Here is a 27067-nt window from a genome sequence, read left to right as displayed (position 1 = left end):
ATCTAGATATGTGGTGAGCACTTTGAACCCCCAAGTGCTTCACAGAAGTTTATAAACGCAGAGCAGTGAAAATAAAAAAATCATTTTTTTTCCTCAAAAATGATTTTTTAGCCCGCTATTTTTTATTTTCCTAAGGGTAATAGGAGAAATTGGACCACAAATTTGTTGTGCAATTTGTCCTGCGTTTGCAGAGCCCCTGATGTGCCTAAACAATTTTTTTAGCCCCCAATTTTTTTATTTTCCCAAGGGTAACATGAGAAATTAGACCCCCAAAGTTGGTAAATAGTGGAAACTAGAGTTGAGCGACTTTGGTCATCACTCAATGCCGACTTTTATTCCCCATTGACTTGCATTGGGGTCGGGTTTCGGCCGAAACTCCGACTTTTTTTGCCCTAGTCGGACCAGTTTCATCGGACTCAAATTTTGTTTCATGAAACCCGATGCGACCAAAGTCACTCAAATCTAGTGGAAACCCCTCAATTCTTGCTCCAACCCTAACCCCAACACACCCCTAACCCTAATCCCAACTCTAACCCTAATCCCAATCCTAATTCTAACCCTAATCCTAATTCGCCCTAACCCTAATTCCAACCCTAACCCTAATTCTAGCCCTAACCCTAGCCCTAGCCCTAACCCTAGCCCTAGCCCTAACCCTAACCCTAGCCCTATCCCTAGCCCTAACCTTTACCCTAATGGAAAAATGAAAAAAAAAAATCTTTATTTCATTATGTTTGCCTATCTAAGGGGGCGATAAACGGGGGGCTATTTACTATTTTTTTATTTTGATCACTATGATAGTTTGTCATAATGATCAAAATGAATGAATGGAATCTGCCAGCCAGAGCCGGCAGATTCCCGGCGGGTGCACTGCGCATGCACCCGCCATTTTCTCTGGATCCAAGATGGCGGCGCCCACCGGAGGAAGCCGCAGGGACCCAGGACCACCGGGAGGGGACAGAGGACCACTGGGAGGTACCGGGGTGGATCAGGGACCTTATTTCTCTCTCCTCTGATGTGCGATCACATCAGAGGAAAGAGAAATTAAATGCAAAATCGCAGCTTCTTTTTTTGCGGTCCCCGTTCTATGATTAATAATGGCGATCACAAAAGCGGGGTCGGTAAAAACCGACCCGATTCATGTTCTCTGGGGTCTCGGCTACCCCCGGCAGTCGACAAGCTTTCGCTTCTGGAGGAGGAGGGTTGAATGCCTACAGCCAACTGTTTCCTAGACTGTGGGCTGGGCAGCACTTTTCCACCACCGCCGCTGTCCCCTTTGGAGCCTTAATCCACCACATTAACCCAGTGCGCAGTGACAGACATGTAATGGCCCAGGACATGCCTACTGGACCATGCATCTGTTGTGAGGTGCACCTTTCCACTCACTGATTGTTTGAGTGCATGGAAAATGCGGTCTTTGGGGGTGTGGCCTGCATGCAGACTGTGATGGCTGCTTAGAGCCAGAGCTACAGAATCTACCGACCGAAAGCAGCACATATCAGCTATCCACGGTGCACCTGACCTTCAAAAAAGTAACTGCCGGCTGCCTCACAAATCTGGGCTCATGATGACATGCTGTAGGATGCAGAAAAGAAGCTCCCCGCCGCAGCTGACAGATTTCTTTCCTAAGGGACAGACTGCACATGCTTCAGGGAAGATGGCGGCTGCATCCCCCTCCGGGTCTTCCATGTCCTCACAAGGCTCTGGAAGAGGTATGAACGCAGAGGGGGACAGGCATAGCAGCTCTACCCCAATGACTGCAGGGGATATGAGGGAATTCTTAGCCTCCATCCGTTCCTCCCTAAAAGAGGACATGAACTCCATGTTAAAAGAAATAAGAGGGGACATACGCTCCCTGGGAGAACGTACTTCACATGTTGAAAACAAAATGGTGGAATATGCTACTTCCATTAATGCCCTGGTGGATGAAAATTAGGCACTTAAGGGGAACTAGTTCATCTGCTTGACAAATTGCATGACCTGGAAGACAGATCCAGGAGAAATAACGTTCATATACGGGGTATACCAGAAGAGGTAGCTGATAAAGACCTAGCCCCCTTCATGCATAATTTTATACAAGCTGTACTTCCCACACTGTCTCCAAGGGATCTCCTGATTGACAGGATTCATAGAATTCCAAAACACAGGCACATAGATCATGCTCTGTCTAGAGACACTTTAGCCTGTATCCATTTCTTTTTCACTAAGGATGCATTTATACAGCAGATGAGGAAACCTCCTCAATTACCTACTGAACTAAACAATCTACAGGTATTCCCAGATCTATCAGCAGAAACCTTGGCTAAAAGATGGGAATAAGCTCATATATGCAATATGCAAGACCCTCAGAGATGGCAACATTAAGTATAAATGGGGATTTAATCCTGTAAAATTGATTATTATGTATGGAGGTCACACGGTGACATGTTCATCTCCTAAACAAGAAGAAGATAAGCTGACAAGTTGGAAGATTCCACTGCCACCTAGACAGCCGTCTGCAGGGGAGAAAAGAATTGTTCCAGACTGGACTCCGGCTTCAAATGAGGGAAGGGTCGTGGTCGGGATGACCGGAGCTCGCTGACGGGTCCTTTCTCTGTTTGGATTCCTGGACTGTGACTGTTTCACCTTGCCCTTTGCAGATTTTGATTCTGCGCCGCATTTGACCCATGTCGGTCATTACCCGGTGTCCGCCAGGATTCCAGTTCATGGTTATGTCTTACAATTTTTTTCATTTTTTCTCTTTTTATTTGTCTCTGTTTTTTGTTTTTTCAGGTGCGTCTACTTTGGTAGCTTAAGTTTGATGGAATATACAGGATATAAGTATGTGACAGCCAGTATATACCCCTCTGAGGCAAAATTAATATATACATTTATGCAAAAATATTTCACCCACATTTACAATCATGAGTATGCAGCTCTTATCGTTAAATGTGAAAGGGCTAAATGCCCCTGGTAAACGATCCATGTTGTGGAGGGAAGTAAGGAAATCTCGGGCTGACATCGTTTGTCTGCAGGAGACACATTTGCTAGAGAAGGATAATTGTAGGGTTCATCATCCTCATTTCCCACATATATTTTTCACCAATAACTCTAATAAGAAGGCGGGGGGTGTGTATTATGGTGAAACATACAGTGGCCTTTAAATGCATGCAGAGTTGTGCAGACCCAGAGGGTAGATTTCTGATTCTTGTATGCACCCTTAATGGTGAACCCCACACTATAATGGCTGTTTGTCCTCCTAATGAGGGACAACATTCTTTTCTGAGGAAAGTTTTCAAAAAAATTTCCGAATTGGAACAAGGGGGGAAAATAGTATGTGGGGATTTTAATCTCCCTATGGATAGAAATTTGGATTGTTCACAAGGAAAAAGGCGAAGTCGAAGGGAGCTAAGATTGCTAGCACATGAATATCACTATCACGATTTCTGGAGATACTCCCATGCGAGTGAAAGGGACTATACATTCTATTCCTTCCGACATCGTACATACAGCAGGATAGATCATTTCTTGCTAGACAGTGCTGTCCTCCGGAGGTGTATATCTGCAGACATAGGCCTAATCACATGGTCTGACTGTGGGGAGGAGGACTCCCAGACAGTGAATGGGCAGGTACCCAGGGGACCGCCATCAGGGTTCCTGAGGGAATGATATTGGGAGGACAGTAAAAGGAAAGACTTGACTGAAGTTGTCAGGGAAACAGGGGGCGGGGCAAGCTTAAAAGGAGCAGGGGGCGCACTGAAGTGGCAGTTGACAGAGAGCTGGACAACAGACAGGAAGCCGTGTGAGACAGAGAGGACCGAGGGAGCTGATGGTGTGTTGTGGAGAGACTGACAGGCGCCTGTGAAAGGAAAGCTGCGGACTCACCGACAAGTGACACGTGAGAGCTTTTCACCGGCGGCCGCTCCCCTCATACGGTAACATACAGCCACCCCCGCTGTTTCCCGCCCTGTTGTGACAAGTCTACAACCTCCACTGACCGCTGCGACGACAGACCATTCCTTTACAGCGGTCAGGGCACGGCCCCCCTGCCTTCTCCCACAGCTGCGGCCCTGTCATCACCGGCCCCAGGGGGCGCCACCTCGCTCCAGGTGGCAGTAGAGGCCCCCCGTCCGGTTTGCTAAGGGACCCTAAGCAGAGGTTGGTGAACGGTTATACTGTGTCATAACTCCACGGTGAGATGAGAACCGCAAGGAGACACCTGTTGCGCCCCATCGGCACCGTTTCTTCAGGGCCTGTTGCTCCCCACCGGCGTTGTTTCTTCAGGGCCTGTTGCTCCCCACCGGCATCGTTTCTTCAGGGCCTGTTGCGCCCCACTGGCATAGTTTCTTCAGGGCCTGTTGCGCCCCACCAGCACCGTCTCTTCAGGGCCTGTTGCACCCCACCGGCATCATTCCTTCAGAGACTGTTGCGCCCCACCAGCATTGTTTCTTCAGGGACTGTTGCGCCCCACCGGTATCGTTTCATCAGGGCCTGGTGCACCCCACCGGCATCATCTCTTCAGGGCCTGTCGAGCCCAGTTCCTTCCCGGAATATCGAGGCGTCAAGACAGCCGCATCAGCGACCTGTACGCAGCCACGCTTGAGATCCTAACAGACCCCTGGAAGGATAAGTTTAATATAGGAGATAAGGACCCGTAGTTTGGTCATACGTGGCCTATAGCACCCAGGCAAACTGGGTTAGTCACATTTTACTCTAAGAAAGTGTTGTTAGGATTGTTGAGTCCCTGTGTGGACTGGTTATTGTTAACTCCTTTGGTTTGCTCAATATAGCCCCAGCGGCTACAGTTTATAAAAGTTTATCCCACAAACCACACTCAGTCTCGTGTCTCGTCACTGCATCCTGCGAACCTGCTGAACCCTACAAGACCACGCGCCTATTTCTCTACAACTAGCACTCTCTCATCAGGTTAGCTCAGCCTTCAGGTGGCGATTGAATGAGTCGTTATTACTGAATGATGTGGTAGTTGCAAAGGTTAAATCTTAACTGAAGCACTATTTCCAGACAAATGACTCCAAAGTGATCACTGATGAGACTCTATGGGCCGCTCACAAAGCGGTGATTAGGGTAATTTTACTACAACAGGCATCCTTTTTAAAACGTAAAAGGGAAAAAAGCAGAAATGACCTTATATCCCGCTTACACCATTTAGAGTCCACAAATAAGTCTAATCCTTCTCTTGCTGTTTCAAAAGAAATTTTCCAGATTAGATTTAAACTTTGTGAAACTTTCCTGTCTATATATGCCCATAATCTAAAGAAATTTAGAACTAAAATATATGCCACAGGTGATAGGGCGGGTGCCCTGCTAGCTCGTAGAGTTCGCCATAGGGAAGTGAAATCTAGAGTGGAATAATTAGTGGATTCTGATGGACAGCTTGTTAGAAATCCGATTGAAATTGTAGAAGTATTCTCCAAATATTATACCTTTCTTTATAATGTAAAAGACGATACATCTACTCCGCAACCTGATCAACAAGAAATAGACAAATATCTTCAATCGATCAATCTGCCCCATATTTCTCCAGATCAATTAACGCTTTTGAATGCCCCTTTCACTGAGGAAGAAGTTCAATTCGCTATAAATCATACTAAACGATATGGGGCCCCTGGTCCGGATGGATTCTCAAATGTCTATTACCGATGTTTTCAACAAAATTTGATTCCCTTTCTATTACGTCTATTTACAGTGTGGAGAGAAACGGGCAAAGTGTCTACGCCCGGGTTGGAGGCTACGATCACTACCCTCCCTAAACTGGGGAAATCCCCCACAGTCCCAGGCAATTTTAGACCACTAGCACTTTTGAACTGTGATGTCAAGCTATTCACAAAGATTCTGGCGTCACGTTTGAAATTGATTATTCCATCACTGATCTCTCCGGACCAGGTAGGGTTCGTGGCTGGACATGAAGCAAAAGATGGTACAAGGAGAATGCTGGATTTGATAGGGGTAGTGGAGCTTTCTGGTTTCCCCAGTGCATTCCTGTCACTGGATGCTGAAAAAGTGTTTGACAGGGTGCACTGTGGATATTTAGGGGCTGTCTTGACTAAATTTGGCTTTGTGGGTCCCATCCTTTCAGCAATTAGTTCAATGTATTCGACTCCCTGTGCTAGGGTACTGTCGTCGGGTTTCTTGGCTGGAATTTTCCAAATAACAAATGTAACACCACAGGCTGCCCTCTATCCCCCATTATATTTGCACTATGTATGGAACCGATGGCTGAGCGTATAAGATTAGATTCCAATATCTCTGTGATCAAAGTGGGCCCGGTAACACATAAAGTGGGACTTTATGCAGACGATGTCATAATCTTGTGTGTGAATATTGGGCCATCGTTCTCAGCTGTCATGTCCGTGCTGGAGGAATTTGGTAAAATATCATATTACAAACTAAACCCTACGAAATCCTTGATATATCCAGTTGCAGTCCCAGATGCACTACGCAGATCTTTCGAGAATAGATTCCCCTTTAAGTAGATGCCAGACGGTATCCCATACTTAGGAATTACACTAACAAGCTCCCAAAATGTAGTGGATAATTAGTTCACTAATCTAGCTAAAACTATTGCATCAGAGTTAGATAAACTTCATAATATTATGACCTCATGGATAGCGAGAATCAATATTTTTAAAATGATAATACGTCCCAAAATTATCTATTTCTTTAGGTGCATCCCTTTTAAAATCCCTAATAGGAATATCCTGTTACTTCAACGAATGGCCAATCATATCTGGGCACATAAACAGCCAAGGATAGTGAGTAACCTATTATATTACCCATATGATCTTGGAGGGATGGGCATGCCGAACCTCTTGGCATATCACAGAGCATCTGTTCTAACTGGATGCAGGGACTGGTAGCATATGGACAGGGACCACAGATGGCTTCAAATTGAAATATTCTATGCTTAGGATATGTGCCCACGTTAGTATTTTTAATCGCTCAGGAAACTGATCCCCTTCCCAGAAAACGCACATTTTATTTCTGCGCGTTTCTTGCGCATTTTTTGCACAAAAGACGCGCGTTTTTGACGCTTTTTTTCCACGCGTTTTCTGGGAACATTGGAAAAGGCTAAAACCGCTTAGCAATGCGGAAATTAATGAGCATGCTGCGTTTTTAGCCGCTAAGCGATTCCTGAGCGTTTAAAAACGCATGCATTGGCACAAAAAGCCAAAAACGCATGCAATTTAATGTAAAGCTTCTTTTAAGCATTTCTGCAGCGTCTGACCTGGCACAAACGCTATGAGAACGCTTAAAAAAACGCAACATGGGCACAAAGCCTAAAAGGAACTCTCGTCGCCTAGTTTAGGAAGCTGAAGCTATTAAGATTAGCCAGTATACACCAGGTTTGCCAACAATGGTAGCCGCATTACAGTATTGGAGGAAATTAGCCCCGTCCCTAATTGAAATCCCTCTAAGTATTGTGTCTCTGAGAGCTCTTGAGTCACATATTCCATATATAGACTTACAAGTCTGGATAACAGCGGGGATTATGAACCTTTAGGACATGATGGGGAGCTCGGGGATTCTGCCCTTTGATCACTTAGCATCCAAACACCCAGGTATACGCAGATATTTCTAGCAATACTTACAGATACGCCATCTTTTGTCAACTTCACCGGAATCACCCTTTTTTAACTCCAAAAGAGATCGCAGAGCTAATGGATATTTCTTAATACCAGAATCCGACCCCAAAGGACTGTCTATCCTATACAAGGCTCTGAATGATCCAGATGTGAATATAAAACTTCCTTATGTGTCTCTCTGGGATCGTTCACTGGGTATATCCCTGGAGCCAGGGGCTTGGAGAGATGCTCTGGGAGAGGTGTTACGGGTCTCATCATATCTTAACCATCTTGAACAATTGAAAAGAATTCACCTTCGTTGGTATAGGTTTCTTTTCAAATAATTTTATTGGTTTTCAGTAATTAAACAGGGTAAGTAAAGGAAGGTAGGAAGGGAGGAAAAGGAATGGGATGTAAAGAACCTTGTACAGGTACGGAAAAAATTTTAAACTAGAGAACCCACAAATAGGCATTAAATAGCATATAGCAAATACAACATAAAAAGAAAAGAAAATCGCCAATCCTTATTATGGGGTAACATTCTTGGAAGGAGATACAACATCCCTGTACTACAACGGCCATGTTTAGGCCTCAAAATATAATACCTCTTAATAGGTCTATTTGGTATGGAATTTGTTGTTCCAAGTCTTCCATTTTATTGTATATTTGTGGATGTGATAGTTGTTAATCGCAAATCTGAGTTCGAAATCACTATGTTGGCCTATTTTATCAATTATGTCCGAAAACTTAGGAATCTTGATTTTCTTCCACCATTGTGCTAACATAGTCTTAGTCACTAAGAGGATGTGTATGATAATGTATCTTACCGAATCATCAAACTGTTCCATGTCTAATGAAAGAAGTGCTCTTTCAGGCGTAATTGTGAAGTCCTTAGCAATGAGGTTAATGTGCTGTGTGACTTGGAACCAGAGGTTTTTGATCTTTGAACAACCCCAAAATACACTCACTGGCCACTTTATTAGGTACACCTGTCCAACTGTGTGTTAAGACTTAATTTCTAATCAGCCAATCACATGGCGGCAACTCAGTGCATTTAGGCATGTAGACATGGTCAAGACAATCTCCTGCAGTTCAAACCGAGCATCAGTATGGGGAAGAAAGGTGATTTGAGTGCCTTTGAACGTGGCATGATTGTTGGTGCCAGAAGGGCTGGTCTGAGAATTTCAGAAACTGCTGATCTACTGGGATTTTCACGCACAACCATCTCTAGGGTTTACAGAGAATGGTCCGAAAAAGAAAAAAAATCCAGTGAGCGGCAGTTCTGTGGCCGGAAATGCCATGTTGATGCCAGAGGTCAGAGGAGAATGGGCAGACTGGTTCGAGCTGATAGAAAGGCAACAGTGACTCAAATTGCCACCCGTTACAACCAAGGTAGGCAGAAGAGCATCTCTGAACGCACAGTGCGTCGAACTTTGAGGCAGATGGGCTACAGCAGCAGAAGACCACACTGGGTACCACTCCTCTCAGCTAAGAACAGGAAACTGAGGCTACAATTTGCACAAGCTCATCGAAATTGGACAGTAGAAGATTGGAAAAACGTTGCCTGGTCTGATGAGTCTCGATTTCTGCTGCGACATTCGGATGGTAGGGTCAGAATTTGGCGTAAACAACATGAAAGCATGGATCCATCCTGCCTTGTATCAACGGTTCAGGCTGGTGGTGGTGGTGTCATGGTGTGGGGAATTTTTTCTGGGCACTCTTTGGGCCCCTTGGTACCAATTGAGCATCGTTGCAACGCCACAGCCTACCTGAGTATTGTTGCAGACCATGTCCATCCCTTTATGACCACAATGTACCCAACATCTGATGGCTACTTTCAGCAGGATAATGCGCCATGTCATAAAGCTCGAATCATCTCAGATTGGTTTCTTGAACATGACAATGAGTTTACTGTACTCAAATGGCCTCCTCAGTCACCAGATCTCAATCCAATAGAGCATCTTTGGGATGTGGTGGAACGGGAGATTCGCATCAGGGATGTGCAGCCGACAAATCTGCGCCAACTGTGTGATGCCATCATGTCAATATGGTCCAAAATCTCTGAGGAATGCTTCCAGCACCTTGTTGAATCTCTGCCACGAAGAATTGAGGCAGTTCTGAAGGCAAAAGGGGGTCCAACCCCTTACTAGCATGGTGTACCTAATAAAGTGGCCAGTGAGTGTATATGGTAGAGGTTCCCTTGATGTCCACAGCCTCTCCAGTACAAGGAAGATAATTCTGTGTTAAAATGTGATAATCTTGTATAGTACCACCTATTTAACAGTTTAAAATAACCCTCGTGAAGACCCATTGATATGTTGGAATTGTAAGTGAATTTGATGGCATCGTTCCAATTCTCGAGCGGATATCAGCACCTAAATTGGACTCCCGTCTCTTCATGTATATGTTTTTGTGGCTCGTTAGGTCCTTGACGACAGATCTATACAAATTACGCAGACTCCAGAGGTTTTTATTTTTAAGTTTGCACAACAGTGAAGTTAGCATTTCATAATTTAAAGTCTTCCCTTTTATGATTTTCAAAATTCTGTCTTTCAACATGGTGTAAAAGACCAGCTCAGATGATGGTAGATTATATTTAGCCTTGATCACACTGAATTTCAAGAACTCCACCCCACTAAAAACATCCCCCACCTTTTTGATTCCAGATTTCCCCCATACCTCCGGCATCGGGAGATCATCCATCAGTGCAAATGAAGATAGGGGTAGTTTTAAGATTTACTCTGCTTTTTTGATATTTTTAGTCGGCTTAATGAGTTCCCTCCAGGCTGAGATTATCGACCAAAATATAGGATGCGATGAGTTTGCACTGTGCTTTTGCAGAGGGAAGTAAAAGAAAAGCTTTTGCGTGGAACCTCTGTCACTAGCATCTCTCTCCAAGCCATACCAAGCCGAATGTGTCATGTTTTCCATAAACCAGTGCCAGCTCTGTTTAATAAGTAAGGCCTGATCACAGGTCTGCAAAAAAAAAATTTTCAAGAGCTGTTTTGGTTATTCCACGTAATCTTTATGTTTTTGAGTGCACTGAATCCAAAAATGACCTCCATTTTGTCATAGGACATCACGTTTTCTGACAATTTAAGTAACTATGTTAAATAAGACAATACCTCAAAATAAATGAAAATAGACTCATAAAATTAATTTTTTATTACAAATGTTTCATGAAAATCATTTTTTTAACTGCAATGAGCTCACTAACACACACTAAAATCGATTCTTCTTCCCTGTGAGGCTTCTCTTGGTACATTTACGCTTGAGAGTAGCATCTGTAATGTCTCTCTGAAGCGTCCAACAGTAGTCTGTCATCATTGTAATGCTCCATCTTCCCTGGTATCTTCTTTCCATCTCTTTAATGTCCTGGTGGAATCGTTGACCTTGTTCTTCACTAACAGCTCCCAAATTTTCAGGAAAGTTGTCAAGGTGGGAATGGAGAAAATGCACTTTCAAACTCATCAGGCAGCCTAAAGCTTGAAATGCTTTCAGCATTCGTCCGACGATTTTTTTGTAGTCAGGGTCTTTGTTATTGCCTAAAAATTTCTCTTCAACCTCTTTAAATGCAATCCACCCTTCTTTTTGAAGATGCGTCATGGTATTGATAAACTCTTGATCATCTATAAGTCTTTTAATGTCTGGTCCGACGAACACACCTTCCTTCAATTTTGCCTCCGAGAGGCCTGGAAACTTGGTGACCAAGTATTTGAAGCATTCTCCATCTTTTGGAAGTGATTTTACAAGAGCTGTTTTGGTTATTCCACGTAATCTTTATGTTTTTGGGTGCACTGAATCCGAAAATGACCTCCATTTTGTCATAGGACATTATGTTTTCTGACAATTTAAGTAACTACGTTAAATAAGACAATACCTCAAAATAAATGAAAGTAGACTCATAAAATTAATTTTTTATTACAAATGTTTCATGAAAATCATTTTTTTAACTGCAATGAGCTCACTAACACACACTAAAATTGATTCTTCTTCCCTGTGAGGCTTCTCTTGGTACATTTACGCTTGAGAGTAGCATCTGTAATGTCTCTCTGAAGCGTCCAACAGTAGTCTGCCATCATTGTAATGCTCCATCTTCCCTGGTATCTTCTTTCCATCTCTTTAATGTCCTGGTGGAATCGTTCACCTTGCTCTTCACTCACAGCTCCCAAATTTTCAGGAAAGTTGTCAAGGTGGGAATGGAGGAAATGCACTTTCAAACTCATCGGCAATCTAAAGCTTGAAATGCTTTCAGCATTCGTCCGATGATTTTTTTTGTAGTCAGGGTCTTTGTTATTGCCTAAAAATTTCTCTACAACCTCTTTAAATGCAATCCACCCTTCTTTTTGAAGATGCGTCATGGTATTGATAAACTCTTGATCAGCTATAAGCCTTCTAATGTCTGGTCCGACGAACATACCTTCCTTCAATTTTGCCTCCGAGAGGCCTGGAAACTTGGTGACCAAGTATTTGAAGCATTCTCCATCTTTTGGAAGTGATTTTACGAATTGCTTCATCAATCCCAATTTGATGTGGAGAGTTGGTAGAAGAACTTTATGGGGAAGAACCAAAGTTTCTCAGAGGACATTTTTTTCACCAACTGTGAGCACCCTGTGAGCACCCTCGGCTGCCAATTCTTCTTGATCCAGTGATTTCGTCAATCTCGACTGTCCCATAGACACAGAAAACAAGGGTAGACTTTCAAATCCCCGCACACTTGCCAACTGTGTTCTTCATATTTAAGTTTACAAAGAACCAATTCCAAGTTCTCGTAGGTTTCCTTGAGGTGTACGTAATGACCTACAGGGATGGAAGCATAAAAACCGCCATTGTGGAGTAAAACTGCTTTGATACTTCTTTTTGAAGAATCTATAAAAAGACGCCATTGCGCTGAATCATATTGGATTTGGAATTGACCCATCAAACCTTCGACATCGATGCAATAAACCAACTTATCTTCCTGGGCAAAGTAAGGAACGAACTCGTCTTCACAATGTCTGAACCATGAAAAATGACGATGATTGACCTCATGGAGATCAACATCCAATACTGCGGAGACACCATCACGTGTTTCTCAACGCAGTGATTCTAGAGCACTGCCCCCATCCCTTATGGGAAATATGCAGAAGCATGCAAAACAGAAGCCGCTGAGACACCATCACATGTTTCTCAACGCAAGCAATGACTAGCCAGGTCTTTCACCGGGAAGGAACAACCACGGGAAGGGCAGTCTCCAATGAAGGAAACCACCTATGCCAAAACATGGTATCCATCCACAGACAGCTGTTTCGGGGTATTTGCCCCTCATCAGTGTGGAGTAGGAAACTGGCTAGTAGGAGCAATGCCTAGTAGAAGACTATGAAAAATGACGATGATTGACCTCATGAAGATCAACATCCAACACTGCGGAGACACCATCACATGTTTCTCAACGCAGTGATTCTAGAGCACTGCCCCCATCCCTTATGGGAAATATGCAGAAGCATGCAAAACAGAAGCCGCGGAGACACCATCACATGTTTCTCAACGCAAGCAATGACTAGCCAGGTCTTTCACCGGGAAGGAACAACCACGGGAAGGGCAGTCTCCAATGAAGGAAACCACCTATGCCAAAACATGGTATCCATCCACAGACAGCTGTTTCGGGGTATTTGCCCCTCATCAGTGTGGAGTAGGAAACTGGCTAGTAGGAGCAATGCCTAGTAGAAGACTATGAAAAATGACGATGATTGACCTCATGGAGATCAACATCCAACACTGCGGAGACACCATCACGTGTTTCTCAACGCAGTGATTCTAGAGCACTGCCCCCATCCCTTATGGGAAATATGCAGAAGCATGCAAAACAGAAGCCGCGGAGACACCATCACATGTTTCTCAACGCAAGCAATGACTAGCCAGGTCTTTCACCGGGAAGGAACAACCACGGGAAGGGCAGTCTCCAATGAAGGAAACCACCTATGCCAAAACATGGTATCCATCCACAGACAGCTGTTTCGGGGTATTTGCCCCTCATCAGTGTGGAGTAGGAAACTGGCTAGTAGGAGCAATGCCTAGTAGAAGACTATGAAAAATGACGATGATTGACCTCATGGAGATCAACATCCAACACTGCGGAGACACCATCACGTGTTTCTCAACGCAGTGATTCTAGAGCACTGCCCCCATCCCTTATGGGAAATATGCAGAAGCATGCAAAACAGAAGCCGCGGAGACACCATCACATGTTTCTCAACGCAAGCAATGACTAGCCAGGTATTTCACCGGGAAGGAACAACCACGGGAAGGGCAGTCTCCAATGAAGTAAACCACCTATGCCAAAACATTGCTAGGCATTGCTCCTACTAGCCAGTTTCCTACTCCACACTGATGAGGGGCAAATACCCCGAAACAGCTGTCTGTGGATGGATACCATGTTTTGGCATAGGTGGTTTCCTTCATTGGAGACTGCCCTTCCCGTGGTTGTTCCTTCCCGGTGAAAGACCTGGCTAGTCATTGCTTGCGTTGAGAAACATGTGATGGTGTCTCCGCGGCTTCTGTTTTGCATGCTTCTGCATATTTCCCATAAGGGATGGGGGCAGTGCTCTAGAATCACTGCGTTGAGAAACATGTGATGGTGTCTCCGCAGTGTTGGATGTTGATCTTCATGAGGTCAATCATCGTCATTTTTCATAGTCTTCTACTAGGCATTGCTCCTACTAGCCAGTTTCCTACTCCACACTGATGAGGGGCAAATACCCCGAAACAGCTGTCTGTGGATGGATACCATGTTTTGGCATAGGTGGTTTCCTTCATTGGAGACTGCCCTTCCCGTGGTTGTTCCTTCCCGGTGAAAGACCTGGCTAGTCATTGCTTGCGTTGAGAAACATGTGATGGTGTCTCAGCGGCTTCTGTTTTGCATGCTTCTGCATATTTCCCATAAGGGATGGGGGCAGTGCTCTAGAATCACTGCGTTGAGAAACACGTGATGGTGTCTCCGCAGTGTTGGATGTTGATCTCCATGAGGTCAATCATCGTCATTTTTCATAGTCTTCTACTAGGCATTGCTCCTACTAGCCAGTTTCCTACTCCACACTGATGAGGGGCAAATACCCCGAAACAGCTGTCTGTGGATGGATACCATGTTTTGGCATAGGTGGTTTCCTTCATTGGAGACTGCCCTTCCCGTGGTTGTTCCTTCCCGGTGAAAGACCTGGCTAGTCATTGCTTGCGTTGAGAAACATGTGATGGTGTCTCCGCGGCTTCTGTTTTGCATGCTTCTGCATATTTCCCATAAGGGATGGGGGCAGTGCTCTAGAATCACTGCGTTGAGAAACACGTGATGGTGTTTCCGCAGTGTTGGATGTTGATCTCCATGAGGTCAATCATCGTCATTTTTCATGAACCATGAATAAGACTCCTGGCAACAATAAATTCTTGCTTTTGAGCCTTGATCCGAGTAACTCAGCGGCATCTTTGGGAAGATTCAAGTCACTTACCAAATCATTCATCTCCTCCTGGGAAAACAATTTTGGTCTTGTATTATCTTCAAAGTCAGAACTTTTCATCATCTGGTTCAGGTATGACTCCACCTTCATCGGAGCTAGTTATCTCTTCCAAGGTAGCAGGGCCTTGAGTACTGGTGTATCTGTGCCATGGGGGATGGGACGAATTGCTGAGTGAATATTGGGGTATGAAATGGAATGCTTCCATTTTGAATTATACCCTTTCACATCGCATGAACAAAAGTAACAATCATCACTATGGCTCTTTTGCTCTCACCATACCATAGGAATCCCATAACGGAAAGCTTTTTTCTTACCCTTGAACCAATTTTGGAGGTCCTCAACACACCGTTTGCACACTTTATGAGGCGCCCAAGCTTTATCTTGATCTCCAAGCTTTAGTCCGAAATATGCGAAGTATACTTTTTTCACAAAGTCTGTAATATTCAGCTGTTGCTTTAACACTGTATATTCACCACAAATGTAACAGAAACTGTCAGGTGAATTAATACACTTCCGCTGAGTCATAATGCTAATTTTGGGAAACACGGTTGAATATGACAAGCTAACACGAACTGAGATTAAAAAGTGTGAACAGGCGAGAACCAAGATAAAACAATTGAAACAAGCCTGAGCATGTCAGAGCCTGCTCGTTTAGCTTGCAACATGTTGATGCTGGTTTCATTAGCTCTCTCTGCAAGTTCTTTTCTTTGAAAGTTATATTTTTTTGGCATTGTATATCTTCAATGCATTGATGTGAATTAATTAATAGTAATTTTGACTTTCAAATCCCTAAGATAAAAAAAAACAAAAATTGAGAAAAATTTACTAAATTTGAAGACAATTTTGCATTTAGTGGCAAATCCTGACGTCCAGGATATTTTTCAATATTTTTTTCGTTTTTAGCACACGAAAATACATGGAAATTAGATGAAAATGATCAAACAGCTTTTTAGTCGCAGACCTGTGTAATAATCATATATAGTGGGCAGTCCTGCGCCCCATGTTTTTTATTTTTATAAAGTAAATCTGCAGATTTTCTTGCTTTCCTACCTTTCCAAATAAATAGTCGGATGAGCTCTTGAATTTTATCAATGGATTGGCGTGGAAAGCTAACTGGCAAAGTCCTAAATATGTATAACATTTTGGGAAGGATAAAGGCTTTGACTGCCAGTATCTTCCCAAAGATGGAAGTCTCTAACTGAGCCAAAAAGAATAGATTGCCTGTAATAGTCTTTATAATGCTGTCTAAATTGGCCCTCACTGTGGCTTGGATTGATCCTGCTATTCTAATCCCTAGATAGACAATCTCTTTCTCCTCCCAAATGAACTGGGTTTGAGTCTTTATTTTGTTAATTTCAGATTGTTTCATGTTTAGAGTTATAAATTTGTATTTGTTTTGGTTTATCTTAAAATAGGATGCTCTAGAGAATTTTTCTAGTTCATCTGAAAGGGCTTTAATGAAATTTGCGGGATCGAGAAGTGTGAGGAAGAGATCATCTGCGAATAACCCGATTTTAAAATTTCGTGATGGCAGTTCAAAGCCTTTAATATCATTGTTTAATCTAATTTTTACGGCTAGTGGCTCTATGGCAAGCACAAATAGAAGGGGAGACAGGGGCACCCCTGTCTTGTGCCATTAGTAATGTCGAACGAGTCAGAAAGGAAGTTGTTTGCATAGATCCTGGCACTAGAACCCGAGTATAGGGCGAAGACTGTTGATAGAAACTTCTCGTCAAAGCCAAATCTAGCGAGAGTTGTTTTTAAATATAGCCAGTTTAGTCTATCGAACGCCTTCTCGGCGTCCAGTGCCAGAAAAGCAGTTTCGGTTCTCGAATTGTTAGCTAAATTTATCAGGTTCAACACCCTTCTAGTCCCATCTGAGGCCTGGCGGCCCTCTGTGAACCCTATTTGATCATCCACCAACAGACGTGGAAAGATGTTTTTTAGTCGGTTTGCGATGATCTTTGAGCAGATTTTAATATCGCTGTTTATGAGCGAGATTGGCCTATAGTTCTGTATCCTCTCGGGGTCTCCCCACTTCTTTGGAATCATGACAATTGTTGCCTCTAACATCTCCTTTGGGAAGGAACCCCGAGAGGATGCCAGACCAAAGACGGAAGCCAACTGTGGAGCGAGAATTTTTGAAAAGGATTTATAGTATTCCCCAGAGAAGCCATCCGACCCTGGTGATTTTTGGGACTGCAGTTTCAGTTTCAATTATTTCACTCTCTGTAAAAGGGCTATTGACATAATTCAAGTCCAGCTTATCAACTCTTGATAAATCGATACTCTGTAGAAAAGAATCCACAAAATTCGAGTTATCCACCAGTGTTTGAGGGTCATCTTTCAGGTTATAAAGATTTTTAAAGAAATCTGCAAACGAGTTGACAATGTCCCTAGGGTGAATTTTGGGATCACCCGAGGGAGATACAATCTTAATTATCCTTTTTTTGATTCTTTCTCTTTTTAATTTCCTCATCATAAACTTGGTAGGCTTGTTGAGAGATGTATACGATTTATACCTTGATGCTTTGATGGCTGCATCATATTCCTGGTAGATTTCAGATCTCAGACTCTGTCTGAGTCTCAAAATCACAGCCTGGTTGGTTTGGGAAGGAATTGTCAAGTTGTTGTTTTTTTTCTAGATCATTAATTTGGGCCTGTAGGTTTGTAATTTTTTCCCTATTTCTCTTCTTATGTTTAGAGAGGATCTGCATAAGGCATTCCCTCAGGACCGCATTATGGGCATTCCAGACCGTGAACTGATCTACTTCACCAGATACATTTTCCTTGAAGTAGTTTAAGAGAACGTTTTCTATCTCTTGCTTGTACTCTGGTATATATAACAAGGCTGGGTTAAGTCTCCAGCGGAATGGCTTGTCAGAGGGAGGACCCATGAGGAACTCAGCGAGAACCGGGATATGATCCGAGATGGTCTTTTGCATGAACCGTATATCTTTAATTTTGGCTAAAGTAAATATATTAGTAAGTAGTAGATCGATTCTGGATGATGTCTTATGTACATCTGAAAAGTGAGAATACTCACGAGACGATGTGTTCAAGCAACAAAAAGCATCATAAACCTCATTTTGAATTAACCAGTTTTTCAAAGCTGGAACCTTGTGGTGAACTATTGAGGATGTATCCATGCTCCTATCTGGGACAATATTAAAATCGCCTAGTAAGATCAGATCACCTGTTTTGACTTTGTTTTTTTTTATCAGCTTGCTCAAGAAACGAATGTGTACCTTGTTAGGTGCGTATACATTCACTATTGTGCATCGCCTTTCATGAAGTAAGGATATGAGTATATGAAACCTGCCCAACGAGTCTGGTATCTCTTTGATGAGCTGAAAAGGAATGGTGCCACCTACCAGCCTTTTTCTTTGTGGACAGTGACTTGTACATGTGTGGAAAGTTCTTGTGCTGGAAGATCGGGTGTTGATCGGAGGCCAGTTTAACCTCCTGGAGGCATACCAATTCGTCACGGGTTCGGTTGATCTCCTTCCATACCGCATACCTCTTATTCGGACTGTTGAGCCCCTAACATTGTATGATAAGATTTTCATCGTTAGAGTGCAATATCAAAACAGAAAAAAGGAAACAAGCAAAACAGTGAAATACAGAAAAAAAAAATTAGGAACTTGAGCGTTCTCCTGGAGGACTCCAAACCGGTTGGTGTCTCACCTTAGTGTGGGGGAAAAAGTGAGAAAAAATTAAGTGGCAAGTTCCCACAGTGACATCAATAAACCGTAAATACGGGTCATAAGATATTCATATTCATGAAAAGAAAATTAATAGTATACACCATGTAAATTCGGACATAAGATAAAAATCAGTCCTAATCCCTATCCCTAAATGCTGGGTCATCCATCAGAAATTTAAGGAACTTCTGACCCTCATGTGGAATGTAGATGGGGTAGTTTTTGTCATTATACCAGACTAATAGCTTGGTAGGGAAACCCCATCTATATGACACTCTGAGCTCTCTAAGTTTAGAGGTCAAATCTCTGAAGGACCTTCTTGCGTCCATTGTCTCTTTGGAGAAGTCTTGGAAAATCTTTATATCTTTATATGGCTCTGGAGGTGAACATCTCTCTCTCAGAGATTTTAGAACCTTCGCCTTTGTTTAAAAAAAATGGACTCTGAGGATAGTGTCCCTAGGCTTTTCCTGAGGGACCCCCTTTGGATGTGGGAGGCGGTGTATACGATCAATATTTACTTCTAATTCTGTCAATTTCGGCGATAATTTTTTGAATAAATTTTTAGTGTAATCTGAAAGATCTGCCTGGGAGACCGACTCAGGAATACCTCGTATTTTTAAGTTATTTCTCCTGCTTCGGTCCTCCAGATCCGTTAATTTGTTTTTAAGGGAAATAACCTCAGTTTTGAGGAGAGAATTTTCGTTTGAGAGGTAGACTATGTCCCTCTCCGCCTGTACCATCTTTACCTCATATTTCTCAACCTTTTGGCTAAGATTCCTGCAAGTTTCCTGTAGGGCCTTAGCCTGAGTCTCAAACAAAATTTTTGAGGCATCACTGAAGGACTGGAAGAGATCCTCCATGAATCCTTTGGTGGCTAGTTTATTGGACCCCTTGTATTCCCCCAGGTTGATGGATGGAGGAGGAACCTCAAACGAAGGAAATGGACCTCCAGTGTCCCTTCTAGGCCTCTGCCTTTCAGGGCTTGTGTTTGGGGTATAGTCAGCTGAGACACTGTTGGCGTTCTCAGAAGAAAGATTCTCGGTGTTTTCATGATCGTCTGGGCCCTTCCTTTTGTTTGATTTGGAAGTGTCCATTTCCTCCGTGAGTAGCTGATTTGGAGGAGGAGTTTTAATGTGTCCCCCCAAATTTTTCTTTTTTTGAAGTGTTTCAGGTTGTGTTTTAGGCAGTATTTTGGTCAATGGGTTATTGATTCCTGATCCCCCTTTTGCAGCTTTGACAGGTGCAGAGTTATGGGATTGTTTTATATAAGGCGTTTTGGGCTCATCTCTTTTCAAAGGTGACCTAGATTTTGTGGGGCTTAACACATTAGGGATATCCTCATAGGATTTTGAATATGCCCCCAAATTGTGCCTCGTCACCCTATGTGAGCTATTATTAATTCTGCCCCTGCCTGACTGCATCTTAATTTGCCATGCAGTCTTCCCTGGCCTCAGATCTATGACCCTTTTAGCTTGATCAATCAGACAAGTTAAGTAAAATGGTCTAAAAACAAGTTTCAGAAAAGGAGTTAACTGAGAAACCCTCAGTAAGAGCGCCAAAAGTCACACAATTCCTCAATAATAATGCAAGCAGTCCACTGTAGCTCTGATCCTTGCTTGAAGAGTGGATAATCCTCTATTATGGTGCACTGCACAGATGAGTATAGGGCACTCATCCGGGGCCACCAGCCAGAAACTGCGGTCACTATTGTGTTATAAGTCTGCGCTGCTGGTAAGTGCAGAATAGTCAGTATTCCTTTATTGTGTGGATAGTGAGGGCCCTCCCCTCAATCTTTATCCTTCTCCTCAGTACTCTTGGGGATGACTACCTGCTGCGCCGCACAGTTCTGGGGTATAGCTGAGCCTGTAGTACCGGGGGCCACTTGCTGTGTCCTGCGGGGCCTGTGATGTCAGGTTTCTGCAATGCTGACAGGCTGGATACAGCCGGAACTACTTCCCATTGAGTTCTATTGCGGCTGTGATCACTGTGCAGCGTCCGGTTCTAGTGACCGGATTTCAGATGTGCCTCGCCTCAGCAGTTTTTAGTGGCTCCCCCAGTGCTAGTCGCCTCTGATCCGGTCCTTTATGAGGCTATATAGCGCTGTTCTTGGCCGATTCTGGGGTCTGGTCCTAGAAGTCCGTCCGGTGGTATCCCTCCGCCCTTCAGCTCCTTGGCAAAGAAAGAGTCAGCGCCGGTGTCTTTGCTTTCCTCTTCAGTGTGCCATGCTAGAATATGTCAAGGGAAGCTCCCCTGTCCCCGGCTAACCTCACCCTGATGTTACAGCAGTCAGAATTCAACGGCACTCAGGTGTAATCAGCAGGGAAGAACATGCAGGAGTCTGTATCCCTCCGCCACAGCCACACTGTTATCCACCACACACCACAGACAGAAAGTCATGCAGACAGCTGGATTTACATTGTGCCTTACTTGGGGGGGTCCAAATAAAGTCCTCAGTACCAATAATGATCCTCCAGATCAATCATGGCTTCAGTAAAGCCTGCGCTGGCACTCCGGTCACTTCACAGGAGGGCAGATGATGTGGGGTGATGTCCCTCAGCTTCTGCTGCACCGCAGCCATCCAGACTTGTAAAAGCTTATTTCTTAAGTCCTCTTTGGACCAGAGTCCTGCTTTTTGTCTCAAAATGGGCACCCAAACTTCATAAATAAAATAGGGTCCAGCAAGGTTATTTTGGTTAACCCTATGCACGCTTACTTTGTAGCTTTAGAATGTGACTGTGGGAGCTTAGAGCTCTTGCTGCTTACATGCTCAGAGCCCAGGCCACGCCCCGTTGGTATAGGTTTCCGGTACAAGAGGCTCACTTTGGCCATGACCAATACCCATTATGTTGGAGTAGATGTGAGCTAGACCACATGTGGTGGGACTGTCCAGCTCTGAATAATCTATGGAAGGACATTGCCAGATTAGAAGTCCTTGGGGTAGGCCTGACCCTGCTAAATTTACATATTGGAACAGAGGAGTTTCCACACATGATTAGGGCGGCCTTATCTCACATACTGATAGCAGTTAGATTGCTAGTGGCGGCTAAATGGAAATGTGCTACAGTTCCGACCATTACAGAAGTAGTTGAAAAAATTAACTTTCACTGTGAGCATGAATTAGCCCTTACACAAACAGCCTCTGCAAAAAAGAAGACTCAGTGTATATGGGATCACTGGCTGCAAAGCTGGTATTCAAATGTGTCGAGGTCATGTGATGTACAGTTGTGGCCAAAAGTATTGACACCCCTGCAATTTTGTCAGGTAATACTCAGTTTCTTCCTGAAAATTATTGCAAGCGCAAATTCTTTGTTATTATTATCATCATTTAATTTGTCTTAAATGAAAAAACACAAAAAGAATTGTCCTAAAGCCAAATTGGATATAATTCCACACCAAACATAAAAAAAGAGGGTGGACAAAAGTATTGGCACTGTTCGAAAAATCATGTGATGCTTCTCTAATTTGTGTAAATAACAGCACCTGTAACTTACCTGTGGTACCTAACAGGTGTTGGCAATAACTAAATCACACTTGCAGCCAGTTGACATGGATTAAAGTTGACTCAACCTCTGTCTTATGTCCTTGTGTGTACCACATTGAGCATGGAGAAAAGAAAGAAGACCAAAGAACTGTCTGAGGACTTGAGAAACCAAATTGTGAGGAAGCATGAGCAATCTCAAGGCTACAAGTCCATCTCCAGAGACCTGAATGTTCCTGTGTCTACCATGCGCAGTGTCATCACGAAGTTTAAAGCCCATGGCACTGTGGCTAACCTCCCTAGATGTGGACGGAAAAGAAAAATTGACAAGAGATTTCAATGCAAGATTGTGCGGATGTTGGATAAAGAACCTTGACTAACATCCAAACAAGTTCAAGCTGCCCTGCAGTCCGAGGGTACAACAGTGTCAACCCGTACTATCTGTCGGCATCTGAATGAAAAGGGACTGTATGGTAGGAGACCCAGGAAGACTCCACTTCTTACCCCGAGACATAAAAAAGCCAGGCTGGAGTTTGCCAAAACTTACCTGAAAAAGCCTAAAACGTTTTGGAAGAATGTTCTCTGGTCAGATGAGACAAAAGTAGAGCTTTTTTGGGCAAAGGCATCAACATAGAGTTTACAGGAGAAAAAAAGAGGCATTCAAAGAAAAAAACATGGTCCCTACAGTCAAACATGGCGGAGGTTCCCTGATGTTTTGGGGTTGCTTTGCTGCCTCTGGCACTGGACTGCTTGACCGTGTGCATGGCATTATGAAGTCTGAAGACTACCAACAAATTTTTCAGCATAATGTAGGGCCAAGTGTGAGAAAGCTGGGTCTTCCAGTAGGACAATGACCCAAAACACACTTCAAAAAGCACTAGAAAATGGTTTGAGAGAAAGCACTGGAGACTTCTAAGGTGGCCAGCAATGAGTCGAGACCTGAATCCCATAGAACACCTGTGGAAAGATCTAAAAATAACAGTTTGGAGAAGGGACCCTTCTAATATCAGGGACCTGGAGCAGTTTGCCAAAGAAGAATGGTCTAAAATTCCAGCAGAGCATTGTAAGAAACTCATTGATGGTTACCGGAAGCGGTTGGTCGCAGTTATTTTGGCTAAAGGTTGTGCAACCAAGTATTAGACTGAGGGTGCCAATACTTTTGTCTGGCCCATTTTTGGAGTTTTGTGTGAAATGATCAATGTTTTGCTTTTTGCTTCATTCTCTTTTGTGTTTTTTCATTTAAGACAAATTAAATGAAGATAATAATACCAAAGAATTTGTGTTTGCAATCATTTTCAGGAAGAAACTGAGTATTATCTGACAAAATTGCAGGGGTGTCAATACTTTTGGCCACAACTGTATAACATACGTTTGCAAACTGGTTCTACTGTTTCAGTGTGTGGGGTTTGGGTCCTACCTTTGAAATACATCCGATGGCAAGAGACTTATTACACTATCATTCCGGGAGAAAAGCCTGATTTGTTTTTTTTTTTCCTGTTTTAATTTTAAGGCAAGACATTTATTACTGTATGTTAATGCTTATGTCTTATTCTGTCATGTTATGTGCTAATGTTGTAGCACTGATGTTTTTTATGTCAGTTTTTGTTTGTCATGTTTAAACACCAATAAATAAGATTGGTTCAAAAAGAGAAAGTGGTGTTTCACATGGAGGTGGAGGGCAGAGATGGCTTTTCGAGAAAAGAAGTGCCAACTGGATAGGTCATAGCGTGGGGCAGCGTAGGCCATGAGCTCTCGGAAAGCTTCGCTTTCAACCTAACTGAAGGGCATCATCTCTAATGAGATCAGTTTGGCTATGTAGCCATTCAAAGCCAGTGTAGGCAGATGAGAGGATGAGTACTTTCTTGTCCTACTCAGAGTGTCTGCTAGGGTGAGCTGGATTTGAGAGCTGCATAGGGGGGAACTAGCGGTGGACATTAAGGACTGAGAGGGGGTTGGTGATGGTGATGGTGGTGTCGGTGATGGCCTAGATTCAGTGTTTTTTTACAAAAACATTGTGATTCCCTGACTGCTTTGGCCTTGCGACGACACCTCAACATTTCTTGCTGGTGGGGTGCTTAGCGATGGCCTTTCAGTGGGGGAAGCAATGCAGCGTGGCTGGCTACCTTCAGTTGGAGCAGGTGCACATGTGCTACCTGAGGTTTTGTAGTCCATCCACGCTTGCAAGTGCATGGTGGTTAAATGTCTAAGCATGCAACTGGTGTTTAAATTTTGGAGATTTTTACCTCGGCTGAAGGTCCTTCCACACTTCTTACAGATAACCTTTGCCTCATCAATAGGATTTTGGTCAAAAAATTGCCACACTGCACTCTTCCTACTATGGTATAAATTTTCAGGGCTTGCACGGTGTGCAAATTTGACCATCTGGCCAACCTGTCCTGCAACTCTTTTTGTTTTTTTAGCTAGGTTTGGTACAGCTATGGCCCTGCCAGATAACCATTGCTGTGATGTCGATGCCTGCTGCGGCTCCTTCTCCTCTTCTGAGCTATTGCCAGCGGCACCCTCTTCCCCCAATGGCTGCCAATCCGGGTCAACAACTGGGTCATCCATCACCTCCTCTTCAATTTCATCGGCACCTTCCTCTGTAGCTCCATGTAAGGTGGAATAGTATGCGGGAAGGGGCACCTGAGTTTTATCAGAGTCATATTCTGGCTCTGTAGAGTGCGAGGGGAATGTAGTTCTGTGGGTGAATGTACCAGCAGAATCATCTAGCAGTGGCTGTGCATCAGTGCACTCCATGTCAGATTCATCTTGGACTGGGGAATTCAGGATTTGACTTGATAACCCTGGCATGGTGTGTGAAAAGAGCTCCATGGAGTAGTCTGAAGTGTGTGCTGCGGCATCCTTCACTTTTGGTGTGGGTGAAGGACACAAGGAAAGGTGTTGTTCCTGACCAGAAGCCTGCACTGATGACTCAGTGCTTGCAGTATTTGTAACTTCAGAAGAGGAGGCAATAGAGCTGGAGGCTGTTTCGGCAATGTAAGCCAAAATCTGTTCCTGATGCTCCGACTTTAATAGCAGTTTACCCACTCCCAGAAAAGGGAACCTCAAAGGCCTTCTTGTGCCAGTCGATGACGCAGGCTCAACACCTCCTGCCTTAGCTGCTACTGTGCTTTTGCTATAACCAGCAGATCCACCACCATCATCAGTACTAGCTGCGCCCCCACACCCACGTACGTGGCCTCTTCCACCATAACTCCTCATGTTTGGGAAAATGTACCAAAAATACCAGCAGAGATATGGTACTGTATGAGGAGCATACAGCTGTGTAATGTATATGGAAAAATTTAAATCTCAGTATATATTTCGCTACTCACAGACACTCTCGCAGTATGTATTTGACCGTAATCCAACCAGCAGATATACGGTACTGTATGAGAAGCGAACAGCTCTATACGGTGTATTGAAAAATGGAAATGTCCGTATATGCATTTCTGGAGTCTCCCACACACGATGTGTCTGTATAGATGTGACCGTAATGCGAACAGCAGATATAAAATACTGTTTGAGAAGCGGACAGCTCAATACGATGTATGGAGAAATGGAAATGTCCGTATATGTATTTACGGAGTCTCACACACACACAATGACTCTGTATAGATGTGACTGTAAAGCGAACAGTAGATATGCGATACTGTTCGAGAAGTGGACAGCTCAATACGGTGTATGAAGAAATGGAAATGTCCCTATATGTATTTACGGAGTCTCACACACACACAATGACTCTGTATAGATGTGACCGTAAAGCGCACAGCAGGTATACGATACTGTTTGAGAAGCGGAGAGCTCAATACGGTGTATGGAGAAATGGAAATGTCCGTATATGTATTTACAGAGTCTCACACACACACAATGACTCTGTATAGCTTGGACCTTAATCCAAACAGCAGATATACGATACTGTTTGAGAAGCGGACAGCTGTATATGGTGCATGTATGGACAATTTTAAATCTCCGTCTATTTTTTTACAGAGTCAAACACAGATAGCATATATTTGTCCGTGATACTAGCCGGTACACGGTAGGGTGTGATGAGCAAACAGCTCTATACGGTGTAGGTATGGAAAAATGAAAATCTACATCTATTTTTTTCCGTAGTCACACACAGATGCTGTCTCTGTATAGATTTGACCGTTATCAAACAGCAGATATAGGATACTGTTTGACAAGCGGACAGCTCGATATAGTGAATGTATGGAAAATTTTAATTCTCCATCTATTTTTTAACGGAGTCACACAAACACGCTGTCTTTGTATAGATTTGACCATATTCAAACAGCAGATATACAATATTGTTTGACAAGCGGACAGCTCTATACAGTATATGTATGGGAAAATGAAATTCTCCGTCTATCTTTTTAAGGCGTCACACACAGATAGCATGAATTTGTCCGTGACATCAGCTGGTACACGGTAGTTTGTGAGGAGCGTACAGCTCTATATGGTGTAGGTATGGAAAAATGAAAATCTACGTCTATTTTTTTACGGAGTCACACACAGCTAGCATGTATTTGTCCGTGATACCAACCGGTACACGGTAGTGTGTGAGGAGCGTACACCTCTATACGGTGTGTGAAAAAATGAACGCTCACTAACTGTGCAGACAAAAGGAATACGATTTTTTTTGCTTTGAAAAAAGCAGTCTGCACAGCAGTGTGCAAACAGCAATGCAGCTATCAGGTAGCCTTATAAGGCAGCCTAATAACCACCAGAGCTGCTGCACTCAAAAATATCCTCTCCTGTCACTGCACACTAAGTGTTGTGTTGTACAGTGACAATCGCTATCAGCGTAAGCACAGGTTTTTTTTTTTTTCCTGCCTA

The 27067-nt window shown here is 43.5% G+C and overlaps 1 long non-coding RNA gene across 2 annotated transcripts in view; it reads right to left on the bottom strand.

Annotated features, from left to right (window-relative positions):
* The window catches only part of LOC141089325 (uncharacterized), a 120213-nt gene that overhangs the window by 84395 nt on the left and 8751 nt on the right, over positions 1-27067 (bottom strand). For both annotated transcript variants that reach the window (XR_012232246.1, XR_012232245.1), the window contains exon 3: positions 18421-18589. This is a non-coding gene — a long non-coding RNA (uncharacterized lncRNA). The remainder of the gene's footprint in view (positions 1-18420; positions 18590-27067) is intronic.

The sequence above is a fragment of the Dendrobates tinctorius genome, unplaced genomic scaffold, assembly GCF_039654945.1.
Source record: "Dendrobates tinctorius isolate UK_male_01 unplaced genomic scaffold, ASM3965494v1 ptg000045l, whole genome shotgun sequence".
Classification (NCBI taxonomy): domain Eukaryota; kingdom Metazoa; phylum Chordata; class Amphibia; order Anura; family Dendrobatidae; genus Dendrobates; species Dendrobates tinctorius.
This window is presented reverse-complemented; position numbering and strand designations above follow the sequence as displayed.